Source organism: Cibotium barometz, chromosome 45, assembly GCF_041138505.1.
Source record: "Cibotium barometz isolate CiBa-2024 chromosome 45, ASM4113850v1, whole genome shotgun sequence".
In the NCBI taxonomy this organism is placed as follows: Eukaryota; Viridiplantae; Streptophyta; class Polypodiopsida; order Cyatheales; family Cibotiaceae; genus Cibotium; species Cibotium barometz.
The window spans coordinates 48,052,356-48,071,098 of record NC_141090.1 but is presented as its reverse complement, the minus strand read 5'-3'; the positions used below and the strand labels follow the sequence as shown (position 1 = coordinate 48,071,098).

Sequence of the window (18,743 nt, the reverse complement as noted above, 5' to 3'; positions counted from 1 at the left end):
CTTGCTTTCTATAGAGGGAGAGAGGGTTGTCATACATGAGATTGGATGTTGGATTATTTGAGGAGACATTCAAAGGGAGAGATGTAATACTTTATACAGAAACACATCAATGTCAGCCTTCAGGGGAATACCCTACCAGAGGTTATTGGTTACCATTGGGAGTCTATTTTCCGCCCATGCCCACGCTTTACAAGAGATACTAGAGGGTCAGGAGGAATCACAATACTTTTCAAAAAGGAGACAAGTCATATTATTTAGGTAGTAAGATGGGATGAGAAGGCCCAGTATATGTGGATTAGAGTTAGGACACGAGAGAGCAGAGATGTATACATAGTTGTATGTTACTTTGCCCCATCCACTTCTAGATTTCATACACTAGGAGAACCCCCTTATTATGCATGGTATGAGGACATCCTAGAATTCACACGACTTGGAGAGGTTCTTTTAGCATGAGACTTTAATGCCAAAACTACTAATCGGCAAGTATCCTTCTTTGACAGTTTGGATGACATGTTTAGAGTGATAGAGGAGTTGGATCTTGAGAGAGTTTGAGAGGATACTGCAGCATGTACAAATTTTGGGGAGCAACTCCTTGCTTTAGGGGAAGCACACAGTTTGGCCATACTTAATGGCATGACTAGATGGTCACGATCTGGAGCTTTTACATGCTATCCTGTCAAACACGGTGTTGGTGCGGTGGACTACTTACTTGCCCCTCTGTCCTTCATACCTTATATTCATGACTTCGTTCTTCATCCACTCCTTGTGAATAGTAGCTGATCATGCTTACATTTCTCATTGGATTGCGATCACCCTAGGCAATCACCTCTTTCACAGCGATTGACACATCCCAAGTATCATTTCTCCAGAGACACATCATCGGTGTATGCTTCACGCATTTATGACACCACAACGGAAATAGACCCACTTGTATCATTGGAGGAGCTCACTAGGCAGGTGGCAGCTGCTCTACATACTTCAGCTACAGTCCCACGCTCGGAGTAGCTGGCGGCCTATGCCAAGAGCTAAGAGCTCACTTACAGAGGAAGACGGCATTGGGGACCATTACTCATAGACAGGCACGCATCTCTTTCCGACATGACATACAGCGAAAGAAGAGAGCATTTCTTGCCCACAGCTAGAGCAGGAGCTTTATCAGATGTTCTTGGCTAGGACTCGAGAGAGGCCTAGAGATGGTTCCAGGAAAACCGCCCACCTACCCTCTTACATCCACAAACACTTGGCATCAATATGCTACATATTTGTATCAAGTACCTGACCAACAGGATTTGCCAACCCCCTTGGAGCCCAGACCGCATGTATCTACTTTTTTCAAGATGGATACGGTGTGTGATGCTATTGACAGGATGAAAACAGGGAAAGCCTATGATCATGATGAATTGGTAGTAGGGCACTTAACACATGTGAGGGATATGCAGTACTAGCAAGAGATCAAAGAGGAAAGGGTGGCTAACACTGAAGCAGTTGGCTGCATCTTCTGCAAACTCATCAATTGCAGGCAGCAGGCCCATTTTCAGTCCGAGGTCAGCTGAATCCCCTCTTTTACTGCAATTGAGGAGGCTGGATTCTGCAAGAGTGCCCACAGTCTCTTTGATGGTACACCGAGAGTCTGAAGATGCTGGAAGAGTCCCTCTCGTGGAACTGTATCAAATGCTTTGCGGAAATCCACATACCCTCTGGCATCCCATACCGCCGGGTATTTGCCTGCACTGCTGAACTCCACGCTTCTGGAAACTGCTAGCCACTTTGCACGCCATGCCATACCCTCTGGCATCCCATACTGCCGAGTGATGGCGTGCACTGCTAGCTCCACTCTTTACTCCTCCTCTGGCTGGTGTGTACTCTATGACCCTAGCACTCCCTTTTATAGGCTCTGGGAAAAGCGCCTACCAAGAAAAGCACAAAAGCAAAAAGTGATCTGCTCACCCATATTCCCATGGATAGCACTCTAGCTTGGCATGTGCTTGTTGCTAGCGTGCACATGATATAATCCCCTTCCTCAAAGAGCTCACTCCTGAGGTCACAAAAACTTTGAAGTAGCCTATTTGCAACCCTAGAAACGACCCGCTATTGATTGAAACCAATAGTCTCGAGGACACTTTTACCAGGATATCAATTTGCTCAAAAATAGCACATGAGCTTGAAATCGTAATTGAAAAACTATTGCATCAAATGAACCATCTTGGAAATTCTACATTGACAATGCTACCAGTACCCAAGGTAAGCAACAAGGCTACCAATACCCAAGGTAAGCAACAAGGGTCCTAAAGAGTTGCCTCTAACAGAAATATATGCCATTTGACTACCATGCTTTAATTTGGATGTCCTCTACTCGAGCGAAAAACCCAATACTTGGGAAAAATCGAGAATCTACTACTGAAGCTTGAACTGAAAGAACGTAACAGTAGTTGCTTTCCATACTAGGAAAGATCAAATCTTCTTTCCAAACTCGGAAAGATCATCAAACATGTCCTAACTTTGGAAGTGAAGTCAAATCAAACTTCCCAAACTCAAAAAGTTTTAAAATTTGCCTTCACACTTGAAAAGCTAACTTTGTCTCTCCTGACTTGGAAAGCCTTGACTGACTTGGAAAACCCAAACAATCATACCTTGGATCTTGGGAAATACTGCCCCAATAGACCTATCTACGATGTAAACTAGCATCTATATGTACCAAGAGTATTATATTTATCCCTTAGAATGATGGGATAGCCTCGTGTTTGTAGGTGCAAAATCTGAAAGAAATATGGAGAATGGCATAACCCTATTATGGCGTCCTATACCACCATAATACACCGCATACCACATGCTATGAATACTACAACGTCACCTTTTTGACCGTCCAAATGGCACTTGTGGTTCAAATATTGTGCTTGCATTGAGGAAAAGTAAAATGACAATTCCTCATGGTTCTTAGACTTTTAAGTTTCGTTGGGTCTTGAATCTAGAGTTCATGCATGGAACGGTCGACTTGGCTTTCCACTGGAACTTGTGCTCACATGTACATGCCTGGAAAATTGAAATGCCTTGTGGACTAACTTTCCGCAGGGTCTCGTACCATCGTGTACTTGCGCGAGAACATTTTTTTTTCTAGGCATAGGTCCATGAACGGGGACCATCCATACTGATGTTGCATTGCATAGCATATTTATGTGCTTGCATGCTTAATTTTTGTATGCTCTTTTCTTGCATGAATGCCGCGAATAGTTTCGGGATTAGGGACACCTGTCCAAAACCGTATGTGTGTTGTTTGCTAACACGTGTTCGTGGCTTGTGAACAGGTGGTAAGTATATCCCTTTTCACTGGGTTGAGGAATCTTAGGATTAGAACCTTGGGTGCCTCAATGTTCATCTAAAACCTTAATAAATGTGTTTCCACACACTTTTTTAAAGTTTTAGTGGACAAAACTTTATGTCCAAGCCTAAAATTAAAGTCTATCGACTAAAATGATAATTTGACATGTGGCAAGTCTAAAAAGACTTACTTATATGAGGATTTGCGAGTTTGAGCTTCTAGAGCACTTTTGGGGACTGAAAACTCTGTTTTTTCAGCATTTTTCTGCACTTTGAAGCTTTCCATATCTATATCTATCTTGGGGAAGCCTCTTTTCATCATCCTAGACCACTTTTCTTCATGTATATGGCTGTTTTTCATCAAAACAGTCCATTATCTTACTGAATTCTCTATTTTTTTTCTGCGTTTTTCTCTCAATCTCAGCCATCCCTCTTTGAGAGAGATCATGGGAAAGCTCTCTCATCAACCTGTGCCAACAATGGAAGACTTTCATCGTGAAGAATTGCATTGGAATTGAAGAATTCAGCCGTTCAAAGGCTTTCATCGCGAAGACTTTGTTCAATCTACTCTAGTGTAGGTAATCTCTTGTCCTACATGGTTGCGAATGCAAAACCAATTTCTACACCCTTGGCTAGTCACTTTAGACTAAGTAACGATATGTGTCCAAAGACACAAGAGAAGATAGTTTATATGTCTAAAGTTCCATATGCTTCAGTAGTAGTAGTAGGTCCTCTAATGTGTGCTATGGTTTGGACAAGACCAAATATTTCACATGCAATGGGAGTTGTGAGTAGGTTCATGGAAGAATCTAGGTAAAAAACATTGGCAAGCTGTGAAATGGATACTTAGGTATCTAACTAGCAACTTATTGATTTCTTCCTTGACCTTGTTGGAAAAATTCTTACTATACTTATATGGTCTCTGCTTGGAAGGCTTTGCATCCTTTCCCTGTGGAATAGTATGTTGGCATATTATTGTATCTACTCTCTTAAGGTCCTTGTAAGTACAAGCAAATACTTTATGATGTTCTATAAGTGTAAATATTATCAAGTTCTTCTCTTTTGAAGTTCTTCTCCAAGCTTAGCCAAGTTGATCTTCTTTGCATCTCTAGGCACATCATATGGCACACTTGTCTGGATTTACTCGATCCTTCCTCTAGTTTTGTGACATCAGCATGCAATTGTTCAATAGCTAGCAAAAAAGTTTGAGTGGTTATGTGTGGCTATTTTGGTCATACCATTTGTTGTAACCAAAACAATTTTACCAACTCCTTTCACTGGACAAAAGTAGTTTTTTGCACATGTCACATTATTCCTTATAGAGCCAAATTCAAGAGAAGTGAATATACGTTGCAAAGTGATATGCACTGTGGCACCACTATCAAAGTTCCACACATGAGAATTTGGAATAGAAATACATGAATCATGTCCCCCCCCCCCCCCCCCCCCCCCCCCCGGATCCATTTTGCTCTTGCCTTTCTTGTCCCTTTCCAAATTTAGATCTACAAAAAGTAAATCATCTATGGATGGCTTTGGGGAATGGTCTAGGCATGTTTGATTCAATGAGCCAATCATCTCTAGATTCCCTTGCTCTAGGAGGCTTTGATAGGTCTAGAAACTCACTCTTAGAGAGCCCTCCTAATTTGTCTACATTCTCTAGATGATAGGTGACTTCATAGCGAAGACCATCTCCACCCATGTACATGCTACCTTGGACATTGACTTGCCAAAGAATAAGGAAGCGTTACCTTGCAGCCAAAATCTTAAAGGTCAAAAATGCTCATATTCACTTCATACTTCATTATAATGAGTATTTGAGTTTTCAAAGTGTTCTTAGGGCTATAGAAGCATCATAAAACATTGTCAAAAGCTATGTTTGTGAGCTAGAGCTGAAACTTGCAGATTTGGGCCAGGTATTTGGAATCGTGATTTTGTAAAAGCTATGTTTGTGAGCTAGAGCTGAAACTTGCAGATTTGGGCCAGGTATTTGGAATCGTGATTTTGCAAACTCCTCAAATTTCGCTCTCTTGCCTGCTTCCACAATATTTGTGCATGTTTCCTAAGCATTGTTTGAGCTTCATTGCATGTGTTTGCCTACAAAAATCACTAAATATCACTTGGACAGTGGACTTGCATGAATTTGCACTAAATTGACCATTTCTAGGAGATTTTGTGATCCAATCACCAAGAGGGTTGGCACACAGGGCATTTAGAGTGTCATCTTCAAGCTAGTAAGGTCAAAAGCTCAAAACCCCAAATTTGCTAGAATCGTGATTCTAAGTTGGTCTTGGAAAGCTGGGATCTAAGCATATATATGTGTTCATGGCACTCATAGAAGTGTCCCCTCAAAAGGATTTGAACATAAAAGTGTGTATAAAGAGCAAAACAGTTGGAATCTAGCAATTTGTTGGAGTATTTATCATGATTCTAGTAGTTTTTGGTATCCAAATGCAGTTAGGATTAGAGTAGGTGCTCTACACACTATCCTTTATAGGCTAGTCAAGTCAGATGTTGAAAAGCTACAACTAGCTAGGATCACGATTCTAGATTGTAGGACCAAAATGTTTCCGCAATATTAGCCAAAATCCTAGCTACAACTAGCTAGGATCACGATTCTAGATTGTAGGACCAAAATGTTTCCTACCGATTGGGAACCACTTTCCTATGTAGGTACTCTAGAAGGTGCCCTGGACCCTATGGCAGTGTCTATATGACATCCCGATCGCAAGTACATAAGGTCCTTTTTTTTTCTTTTTTTTTTAAAACCCAAAAATTTTCAAGTTGGCTCAAACTTTGCCAGAACCCATTTTGAACCCCCTCAAAAAAATTAGGCCAAAAAAAAGCATATTTTTCGACGTCAAAAATTGCCTAAAATTTACCAATTTTTCATACTGAACTCATTATGGGAAAATGGCTCCAGTAAAAATATCCCTTGCCTCGCATTTTTGAGGCTTAAATCAGTGTACAATCAAGAATAAATATCCCTTGCATAGATGAATTTCTTGATCGACTTGGTGGTGCCAAATATTTATCCTCTTAGATCAAGGTACTACCAAGTCAGAATCAAAGAAGAAGATATTCCCAAGATAGCTTTCAACACCAAGTCTGGGCATTTCAAGTTTACAGTCATGCCTTTTGGCCTAACAAATGTCCCTATTACATTCAATCATCTCATGATAGATCTTTTCAGGCATCAGCTAGATGATTTTGTTTTTGTCTTCTTTGATGAATTCTAGTCTACTCAAAAAGCAGAGAAGGTCACGAATGACACGCATGCATCAACTCAATCTCAAGCACACATTAATCAAAATGTGATTATCCAATCAGCCCACAACATAAAAATGAAACACATTAGATTAATAAAGACATAAGAGAGTTTAGCATGATAGAGAGTTAATTATGCTCGATTAGCAAGTGAAAAGTGGAGATTAATATATCTCTTAGTATTAGAGAATGGTTTATAGAATGAGAGTAGAGTAAGACATTCGGGAGAACATGGAAAAGAGCTTACAAAAACTAGGGATGAGTTTCTCTAGAGCTCTTTTACTCAAAATGAGGTAAAAGGTACCATCTCTAACCTAGAAAGTCTTTTTATAGCCATTTAGTGGAGCCCTTTCACATTTGGCTACCCAACCCAAATATGGCCAAAAAACCCTAAGCGCCCTATTAATACAAATTGAAACTCTCATAAGCCCATAAAAATATATGTGTGATACAACATAAAGGTTCTGTGAGCCCAATCCATGATCATAAGATTATGCACTGCAAACACTTCCCCCTTCCTAGTCTGCGCACATCCTGGAGCGCGGCAATGTCAACTATGCAAAACAAGAGATGATAGTGAAGAAATGGACCCTAATCGGTTTGCGTTGCTCACCTTGGACTATGCCACGCTTGGGGTGGCTCACGTGCCGAAGCTAGCTACAATGCATGCCCCAAACCGCGGGCACCTCCTGTGTGCATTCGAGATTTGTCGCTAGTTTGCATTCCGTCGGTGCCATCGCACCCTTGAATTCGGCTACTCAAGCTCCCAAATGCCCTTCGAACGTGGAAGCTATGAGCAAAAGAAGTTTTGAGCCGACCGCCTACCGGCCAGTTGTTTGAGCCACGGGCCGTTTCTGAGTCGCAGGGCCGACCACTTCAATCAACCACTGATTGTTTCCAAGCCGCGAGGCCAACTCTTAAAGGTGTGAAGCTTGCGAGCCCAACATCACCAGGTAAGCCTCTCAGATTTCACTAACTATGAGTCAAGGTTCCAGGAAGTATGGACCGGGTCCACGCAATTAAGTACACTACTCATGAAGATAAAGCAAGTATAAATCAATTGAAACGGCGAGGCAAAGTTAAAAAATTGCTTTATTTGTCTCAAGTTGAGTACATCTCCAAGGTGCTCAAGCATTTCAATATGGAGAGGGGGAAGGCACCGAGTACTCCATTACCTCCAGATGTGAAACTAAGTCAGAATGATTGCCCAAAGTCTGATGAGAAGAAGGCTGAAATGGAAAGGTGCCTTATTCATCTATTGGTGGGAGTTTGATGTATGCTATGATTTCCACACATCCAAACATTACTTTTGCAGTGGGAGTGGTGAGAAGATACATATCAAACCCTAGCAAGAAACATTGGGCCCTACCCTCTACATAACCCATTAGCTATTGCACACATAAAAGCTAATTAATGGTGAGTGTAGAGGGTAGGAGGAGCTACCCTCTATATGCTCCATTAGCTATTACATAGGTAAAAGCTGCCACATTCTAGCTTTTCAAAGGGCTATATAGGTTTCACCCCCTACATGGACTTAGGCAAGCCATGGTACTTGAAAATTTGAGAAACAAAGAGGTTAGCCATATGGTGAGGTTTGATAGTCTTCTTGACAGGTATAAAATGTGCTTGCTTGCTAAACCTGTCGACTATCGTCCATATGCTCGTATTTCCATGAATTGACTTTGGTAAACCAAAAATGAAATCCATGGAAATACTTTCCCATGGTACATCTGGGATGGGCAATGGTTGTAATAACCCCGTCAAGCACATACACTTGCACACCAAGAAGGTGCAAAATGTCCTATTATGCTTGGAAGAGAGCTCGCAAGCTTCAAACATTCAAGAAGGGTGGAAAGAATGTGACTTTTCTTACATTTGATAGTACATATGGCAATACGGATAAAGTACTCAACTTTATCCAACAATTTGATGCGGCTTTTGGTGAAGAGCACTTCACCGAACAGTCCAAGCTATGTCATGTGGCAATGTACATGCAAAGGTCCGCCCGTCAATGGTGGGCGAGTCTTCGAGCTCATGGTTTGCGGCCCAAAACTTGGCGGGAATGTAGGAATGCTATCATGAAGCAATTCCTAAGCGACCAAGCTCAAGATGATGTGCTAACATCATGGCATGCTCTTAAGCTCGAAAAAGGAGAGGCTATGCAGCGTTATATAGACAAGTTTTGGGATTTACATCTCAAAGCTATTGTCTTTAAGAAGATAAATTTCTGAGAGAAAAAGCAGCAGTTTTTGGATAGGCTCCATGAAGATGTGCATGGATATGTTCATGCACAAAAGCCAGCAACTATCTCCGAAGTCATCCATCACTCATTGGTGGGTAGCAAGATTTTCCCTTTCAACACACACCAAAGAGCTATGATCACCTTTCGAGATTGACAAAACGAAGAGGGACCCACTGTTGGGGTAAAGGCATTATGCCCACCCTTATAGTGTGTACAAGCCCATAAGTTATAGTACATAGTACACTTAGTACTTTTAATGTACTAAGTGCACTATGTGTACTAGTGCAATATACATGTGTGATAGGGGAGTCACACACTCATGCTATTGATGAGTTGACTTATCCCCACAACTCTCTCTCTCTCTCTCCCTTGTGCTTCTCTGTGTATGTCTCCCATCAATGAACTCTAACCCTAATTCAGTTTTCTCTCCATCAACTGGTATCAGAGCCTCGTCTGGCGCAGGCAAGTAGCTTGCAGGTGTGTGTCCAAGCAAACATGGCTGAAGGCCGATATCCTGTACATGTGAGCATTGGTATGCTCAGCGCTGGACTTGGGCGTGAGAAAATCACAGAGCAGATGTGCGCTTGCAGGCAGAGCCGATAGCCTGGAGTAGAAGTGCAAGGAGTAGGCGTGTGCTGTCTGGCTGAGCGTTGAACGCTAGACGCCTGGCCAACTGGAGTAGAAGCGAAGGCTGCTGGGCATAGTCGTCGGCTGAGCGGTGAATCACACGTGGGGCGAAGGCTGGGCGTGAACGAAGGCAGCAAAATAGGCGAACACAGGCGAAGTCAACTTCGGGTGGCGTTCATAAGCATGCGAACCAGAGCGTTGGCGAACAGGCGCTACTCGGGTGCCTTCGTCACCTAGCGCCGCCCGCCTGACGTATTCGCCATCGCCTAGTCGCCAGCGCCGTGTAGCGTTACACACTTCCCATGGTGCGGTGAGCGTTACACACTCCCCTATATATAGCCCAAATCAATGTCCCTGGCGTCGAAAGCAGCAGCAATTCCTCGTGTGGAAACGAAGAAAGCCCCATTACCATAGCCAGGTGTGGCTGCCCAGCTGCTCCAGAAGCTGCCCAGCACCGAAGTCGCCGCCACCACCGCCTCCATCTCAGCCTGCAAGTCAACAAAACTCAGAAAAATCAAAAATTTTAGAGGTATTTGCCTTTAATATTTTGGGAATTTCTTATCAATTCAAGCAATTGAGCAGGTACAAGTGCCCAATTGCTCAATTTTTGAGCAAAATTGGCAAAATTGGGTGACATTGGTCACAATCAGGATAAATTTGCAAGAAATTGGTCAAATCAGGATCAATTTGCAGGAAACTGAATGTCGAAATTTGGGGCTTTTGATGTAATTGTGCAATTAAGCACTCATACATGCTGTATGATGTGAAAAATCGCACATTTGGGCAAAATTGCAGCAAATTGCAGTGCAAATCAAGGGGCTTTTGTGCCGATTTGGTTGATTTGCATGCAGGCAATAGCGTTTGATGCTATGGATAATGTGCTGATGCCTTACAAGCACTCAATGTGCCTGTAAATCAAGGGGCTTTCATGTATTTGATGTATATGTGGCCAAGGGGAAGCATCGTGAACACTCTGGATGCCTTCATGTGCGTCAATGTACCATGCATGATCAGAAATTGATCTCAAATCAAGGGGCTTTTCAAGTTTGTATGCTTGTTGAGCTTGGCAAAGCAGCAGGCAAGACATTTATGCCTTGAATCCTCAAAAATCAGCTTGCAGTCAAGGGGCTTTTGCCCAATTTCTGTTCGGGACTGTTGTATGCAGTATACAGGACTGTAAAAGTCTGATTTTCACTCATTTGGACAGCCAGGAGAGCATTTATTGCTAATGTACCTGCTGGTACAGATTTGGCACAGCTTTGTGCATGTTTTGGCATGGCTGTACACTGTTTTGAGTGACCAAAAGGTTCAATTTCAGCTGCTGTACTTGCCGGTACAGGTTTGGTACATTACAGGTGAGCACTTAGTACTGCTGTACAGTACTTTTGAAGGGCAAAAGAGCACATTTAAGGTGCTGTCCAAAATCTGCAGCAACCAGATTTTGGTGTTTTCATCACATAAAGTGGGAGAAAAATTGCATTCTTGCTTCCGCAGTGGGAGATAAACTTTGGGAGAAAAACTGTGAGCACTTTGTGTGCTTTTGGTGCAGTGTTTGCACATTTGCAGGGAGTCAGGCATTGACAGGTTGCATTTTGCTATGGCAACCACAGGTGAGAGCTCTTCATTGCTTCACATCAAGAAGCTTGAAGGCTCGCATAATTATGATATTTGGCAAACCCAGTGCTACAATGTGTTGCTCCAGAAAAAGCAACACAAGCCTATCAAAGAAAGGGGTGTGATGCCCGCTTCTCTTACGGCTGAAGAGTGGGAAGATATGGATGAGCTGGCAAGATCTACTATCATGTTGTCTGTGTCAGACTCATTACTTTTCAGCATTCGTGAAGAGAAGACAGCTTGGGGAATGTGGCAAAGATTGCAGGACTTGTATGCCCAACAAAGTGCCTCAAGCAAAGTGTATTGGTTGAAGAAACTCATAGGTCTTCAGATGAAGGAAGGGGCTTCACAAAGAGAAAGATGAAGCCAAAGATGTAAAGCCAAAGGGCAAAAGTGGAGTCAAGATTGAAGAAATCAATGTGTCACATGCAGGTGGCAGTGAGGATGAGGTCCTATTTACTTCTTCACTTGATGCCCATTCACTTCTTACAGGTGGTCATGGTATGCACTCATGGATCATTGATTCAGGTGCCTCCTTTCATGTCACAGGTTGCAGAGACTTGTTTGTCAGGTACACTGCTGGCAATGAAGGAGTGGTTTATTTGGGTGATAACCATGCATGCAAAATTCTTGGCAGAGGTGATGTGAGGCTTGTATTTTCAGATGGCTCACAGCTTATGCTCCATGATGTCAGGCATGTGCCTGAGATCAAGAAGAATCTGCTTTCTACTGGACAGCTTGATGATGCTGATTATGTTACCACATTTGGTAGTGGAAAGTGGAAGATTAGTAAGGGCTCACTGGTTGTTGCCAGAGGCTCTAAGGTGGACACTCTTTATTTCATGCATGCAGGTGTTTGTCACCATGCTGATGTAAATGCAACCGAGCTGCCGGAAATTTCTATGTGGCATAGCCGGTTGGGACACATGAGTGTCAAAGGAATGGAGCAATTGTCTCGTTTGGGTTACTTGCCTTCTCTAAAGTTTTCAAGTTTTCAGTTTTGTGAGCATTGTATATATGGTAGGCAACTACAGTGCCCCCACAAGAAAGCTCTTGGACAGAAAGATGCTCAGTTAGAGCTTGTGCATACAGATGTATGTGAGATGCCTCAGCTTTCTTTGGGAGGGGCAAAATATTTTGTGTCTTTTATTGATGATGCCACACGCAAGGTGTGGGTGTATCCTCTTCGTTTGAAGAGTGATACATTCTCAGTGTTTGAGAAGTTTGTTGCTCTTGTTGAGAATCAAACTGGCAAGACACTGAAGGCTTTGCGTTCCGACAATGGTGGAGAGTATATGTCCAAACAGTTTCAGGACTTTTGTGATGCTAAAGGCATCAAGAGGGAGCTCTCTACTCCTTATGATCCTCCACAAAACGGGACAGCAGAGAGGATGAACAGGACCATACAGGAGAAGGTCCGTTCTATGTTGTCACATGCTGCATTACCTCATGGTTTTTGGGCTGAAGCTGTTATGACAGCCGTTCACCTTATAAACAGGTCACCTAACACGAGGCTTGGTGGGAAAGTGCCAGAAGAAGTATGGACAGGGAAGCCTCCGTCATACAAGCACTTGAGAGTGTTTGGTTGCGTTGCGTACGTGCACATACGCAGGGAAATGCGCACCAAACTTGATCCCAAGTCTCACAAATGCATATTCCTAGGATATGGTGACAGAGGTGAAATGGGGTATAGACTTTGGGATCCCATAAATAGAAAGATCATACGCAGCAATGATGTCATTTTTGATGAAACATGCATGTATAAGGAGCCTGCAAGGCAACAGGAGCCTGGCAGAGTCATCTTTGATGATGATGGACATCATGGACAACAACAAAGGGCTGTAAATCAGCCATTACAGCAGGAAAACCAGCCCTTAAATGGTGCTGAAAATGGTCCAAATGGACAGCCAGATATGGCAGAAGATATCCCTATGGATATACCACACTTAGAGGAGATACCGGGCATGCTTTTTCAGCCTTATGGCATGGAACAGGAGCCACCAATGGGTGATATGCAGGCTGGACAGCAACCTGCAAATGATGGTCATTGGGTACGGAGGTCCACTAGACCCTCCAGAGCCCCTGACAGGTTTGTTCCAGGGGTTGACTACTTGATGCTTACTGACTGTGGGGAGCCCTCATGTTATAAAGAGGCTTTACAGAGGGCAGACAAGGCTCTTTGGGAGCGTGCCATGAAGTCAGAGATGGATTCTCTGCATAAAAATGGAACTTGGAAGTTGGTGCATTTGCTTGCAGGCAAGAAGGTTTTGCCTTGCAAGTGGGTATACAGGCTCAAAGTTGCATCAGATGCAAAGCCAAGATACAAAGCCAGGTTAGTGGCTAAGGGCTTTAAGCAGGAATATGGTGTGGACTTTGATGAGATCTTCTCTCCAGTGGTCAAAATGACCACACTTAGAGCTGTGTTGGCTTTGGTTGCGCATGATGATCTGGACTTGATTCAGATGGATGTGAAGACTGCTTTTCTTCACGGTGATCTCCATGAGGAGATATATATGCAGCAGCCAGAGGGTTATGCAGTGAGTGGAAAGGAGAAGCTTGTATGCAAGCTGAAAAAGAGTCTTTATGGGCTCAAACAGGCACCAAGAGAATGGTATCATAAATTTGATACATTCATGAAATCACAGAAATTCAGGAGAAGTGACATAGATCACTGCTTGTACACCAAGAAAGCTTTAGATGGCAGTCTATTGATCCTCATCTTGTATGTTGATGATATGTTGATTGCCGGAAAATCTCGTAAGGAGATGGATGCCTTGAAGCAGAGGCTGCATCAAACCTTTGATATGAAGGATTTGGGTGATGCAAATCACATCTTGGGTATGCGGATACTTCGGGACAGAAATCAGCATGTGTTGTATTTGTCTCAGAAGGAATACATTGGCAAAGTCTTGCAGAGGTTCAATATGGACGGGGGGAAGAAGTCTAGTACTCCTTTGCCTCCATATGTGAAACTCAGTGCTATGGACAGCCCACAGTCAGATAGAGACAGGGCTGATATGGCCAAGATTCCGTATGCTTCAGCTTGTGGCAGTCTCATGTATGCCATGGTTGCTACTAGGCCGGACATTGCAGTTGCAGTGGGAGTGGTTTCTAGATACATGGCCAACCCTGGCAAGAAGCATTGGGAAGCAGTGAAAGGTGTCATGAGATACCTGAAGGGCACACAGGATTTGTGCATTTGCTTTGGCAAACAGGATGCATTAGTGCATGGTTACACGGATTCGGATTATGCCGGTCATCCAGATAACCGGAAGTCTACTACCGGTTATGTGTTTACATTCACAGGAGGTGCTGTGTCATGGATATCCAGGATGCAGAAGTGCATTGCCTTATCTACTACAGAGGCCGAGTATATTGCAGCCACAGAGGCTTGCAAGGAGGCATTATGGCTATCTTGGTTAGTGGTTGATTTGGGTTACACAGGGGATATTCCATTGTTGCATTGTGATAGTCAGAGTGCCATTCAATTGGCAAAGAACCCTGTCTTTCATGCAAAGACGAAGCATGTGGATGTGAAGTATCACTTCATCAGAGAGGTGATAGAGAACAAGCAAATTCAGCTTGTTAAGATTCACACGGATGACAACCCGGCTGATCTGTTGACGAAGAGTTTGCCTCCGGAGCGGTTTGCTCATTGCAGACACTTGATGGGCATTGGATGAGGCCAGTTTCAGCCTTGATATGGCCTTGTATATTATCATGTACATGCTGATTTTTCTTTTCCTTTACTTAAGGGCACTTTGCCTTTAAGTGGGAGGTTGTTGGGGTAAAGGCATTATGCCCACCCTTATAGTGTGTACAAGCCCATAAGTTATAGTACATAGTACACTTAGTACTTTTAATGTACTAAGTGCACTATGTGTACTAGTGCAATATACATGTGTGATAGGGGAGTCACACACTCATGCTATTGATGAGTTGACTTATCCCCACAACTCTCTCTCTCTCTCTCCCTTGTGCTTCTCTGTGTATGTCTCCCATCAATGAACTCTAACCCTAATTCAGTTTTCTCTCCATCACCCACGGGAGTTCCTGATGACCTACCGAATGCGTATCTATTCAATGTAGAGATGATTCTTGAGTGGAGTAAAACTGTAGTATCCTTACTAACAGTTGGGAAGCTATGTCTATCTGACTCTTGGGATGACAATCTTGCATTGATTGAGCAATCACGAAACTATTCGATGATAGCAGGTAGGTTGTATAAGAAAGGTAGAGATGAAGTTCTTCAGTTGTGCATCGATGCAAGCGAAGCCAAACCTTATATGGAGCAAGCTCATGTTGCAATTGGAAATATTCACATGGCTCCAGAACAAACCTTGAGAAGAATCGAACGCATGGGAGTCTATTGGCCTTCCATGAGGAAAGATGTCTATGACTATGTTAGAGGATGCTTTTGTGAAATGGGCATAAATCCCACTTCTCGTAATGGCATAACCCTCTATCATACGTCGCCGATAGCCCAAAGTGGGCAAAAACTCTGGTAGAGTATTTGTCTACTAGTGTTTTTCCAGAGAAGATGAGCAAGTTGAGGCAAAGATACCTACAGAAACAAGCTCAAGACTTTTGTATCATTGCCAATCAACTATATCATCGTGGTAAAGATGGACAAATGAGAATTTGTGTAATGGAAAAAGAATATGTAGCGGTGTTAGCCCATGCTTACGCTAGTATTCTTGGAAGTCATTTCTCTACTACTGATGTGATAGTGAAAGCTATAATGAGAGCAGGGTTATGGTGGCCAACGCTATTCAAGGATGCTTCGAAGTTCGTGAAGAGATGCGACGAATGTCAAAGGTAGCTCCGATCCGTCGAGACGAGATGCCACTAAGACCGATGATGGAAGCACGAGCATTTGCTAAGTGGGGAATTGATTTTATTGAACCAATATATCCACCAGTTGCTCGTACACATGTGCAATATATTATTGTTGTTGCCATAGATTACGTAACCAAATGGGTTGAAGTGAAAGCCACAGTGAAGAACGACGCTCGCACAATAGCAAAGTTCTTGTTCGAAAATGTTTTTACAAGATACGACCTACCGATTGAAATCGTAAGTGATCGGGGAAAGCACTTCTTGAATGAAGTTATTGAAAACCTTTTGGATGTATTCATGGTCATTCATAAGAAGTCAGCACCCTATCATCCACAAGCAAATGGCCAAGCTGAAAGCACGAACAAGATACTAGAAGCAATATTGACAAAGATTGTGAGTGATTCGAAAACGGATTGGGAAATGAAACTACATTCCACCGTTTGAGCATACAGAGTAGCTTATAAAATAGCTATTGGGACAACACCGTTCAACATGGTGTTTGGACTAGATGCGATATTGAGTTTTTCCTTGAGGAGATCAGTTACATTGGACACATCATCTCCAAGGAAGGTATTAAGATGGATCCTGAAAAGTTGATGATCATTGAAGATTGGACTCAACCAAGGAATCTGCATGAGCTAAGAAGTTTTATAGGCATGTGTGCCTATTATCGCAGATTATCGATATATGTATATATGTATATATATGATGTATATATGTATGTATATATATGATGTATATATGTATATATGTATGTATGTATATATATAATGTATATGTATATACATATATGTATATGTATGTATGTATGTATGTATATACATACGACTTATATATATATATATATATATATATATATATATACGACTTTGTTCAAAGATGCATCGGAGTATGTGAAAAGATGTGATGAGTGTCAAAGGTACAAAGCTCCGATACGTCGCGCGACGAAATGCCACTAAGACCGATGATGGGAGCACGAGCATTTGCTAAGTGGGGGATTGATTTTATTGAACCAATTGATCCACTCAAAATTATGATTTCGAAGCCATTTTCTCATAGTAAGTTCAGTATGGGAAACTGGTAAATTTTGGGCGATTTTTGACCCCAAAAAATATGCCTTTTTTTTTGCCCAATGTGTTCGAGGAAGCTCAAAATGGATTATGGCAAAGTTTGAGCCAACCTGAATATTTTTTGATTTTTCAAAAACTAAAAAACTAAAAAATTGACATTATGCACTTACAGTCGAGATGCCATATAGACGCTGCCATAAGGTCTAGGGCACCTTCTAGAGTACCTACACAGGATAGTGGTACCCAATCAATAGGAAATTTGGCTGATATTTTCAAAACCTTTTCCGAATCCCAATCTGATACTACCTTCTGTGATGTGGATTTAGCATTTGTGATCTGGAATTATTGCTCTAAAACAATGTCCTCTAGGAAGAAGCCACAATCTGAGCTATGGCATGAGTAAAGTGTAGTACCGTATCACAAAGAAACATAAAATTAAAGCAGACACATACACACACACACACAAACCGTATGGCATGGGTAAAGTGCGGTACCAGATCACAAACATACATAAAATTAAAGCAGCCACACCCCGTACCTGAAAATTGAGTAAAGCTGACACGTCGCTCCGCTCCAATCAAGTAACGCCGACTGTTTGGCATGGGTAAAGTGCGATCACAAACATACATAAAATTAAAGCAATCAAGTTACGCTGGGTAAAGTGCCACAAACATACATAAAATTAAAGCAGCCTCGGACACACACAGAGAAACCGTAGCTGAAAATTGAGCAACGCTGACATGCTGCTCCACTCCAATCGAGTAAACACTTCCCTCTGGCATACAAGCTCTCTCTGCTGAAGAAGAGTTATGTAGAAACATGCTAACCGGCTCTCCTTCCATCACACACAATCCAGAAAGCTTAGTCGTGAAAAACGTTATACCTTTGTGAGATGTGTAGTAAACAGCTTTCTCAGGTCTCTCTTGGTGAGAATGCACCGGCTCGCAGCAGAGTTTGGTCAATATGTATGCGTGTATGGAGAGGGAGAGAGAGAGAGAGAGAGGAGAGACTTTTTAAAGTAGTAGGAATGATCCCGCTAGACAAAAACGGCAAATACAAAGGAAATTACCGGCTGCATCTGACAAAAACCGATTGTTGTGGGAACCCTCCCTAATTTGAAACCGGGTAGGATAAGGGTGAACCTTACGTCCACCTTTATTTTCAAGGGTAGGAGTGAGGGTAGTAGGTGAGATATTATATTTATATATATATATATATAATATTATATAAGTTGTTATAAACTTATATGATAAATTCTAATTTCTATAATAAGACTAGTTAGACTTTAGTACAAGTTAGTAAGTAGCAGTGCTTGCAATGACACTCTAAGTTTAGTTTTATTATTAATATTATTATAATTTACATTATTAAAAATTAGGATTTTAGAAAATTTAAAGATAACTATTAATAATTAACTAACACTTAACTCAACTAGTCTCTCTGAATTTCGAAAGGCATCGAGCTGCAGCCTGCGCAGTGCGGCCTATCGCCTGCCTACGGCCTGTGTCTGGACTTTTTGCGTCACTACGAAGTTTCTCTTCCAAGTTCCCTGTGTGAGTCGTGACTCGTGAGCTTGTAGGTTGTAACTTGTGGCTCGTGAGCATTGAGGAGTCGCTCAATGGTAAGGACTCGGGAGTGGGCACGAGTCGCGATCGAGGTTCCACTCTCGAGGTAATAGGCTTTGTGTGCAGGGCCTAAATTTGACGGGTGTTTTACTTATCAAAGGCGATTTTGCCAGTCAAAAAAGGTTTTTTTTTAAAATCTATGTCAAA

General features: G+C 42.3%; 1 protein-coding gene across 11 annotated transcripts in view; it reads right to left on the bottom strand.

Annotated features, from left to right (window-relative positions):
• LOC147612837 (uncharacterized) overlaps positions 1-18,095 on the bottom strand; it is a 23,463-nt gene extending 5,368 nt beyond the window's left edge. For 2 of the 11 annotated variants that reach the window (XM_086783484.1, XM_086783491.1), the window contains exons 1-2: positions 17,855-18,095; positions 17,510-17,562 (exon numbers count right to left, since the gene is read on the bottom strand). The gene's annotated coding sequence lies outside the window, so the exon portion shown is untranslated. Of the gene's footprint in view, positions 1-17,141; positions 17,196-17,277; positions 17,360-17,509 lie in introns of all 11 variants that reach the window. The other 9 variants (XM_086783486.1, XM_086783489.1, XM_086783490.1 and 6 more) reach the window with 9 other exon arrangements.
• Positions 18,096-18,743: the final 648 nt, after the last annotated feature.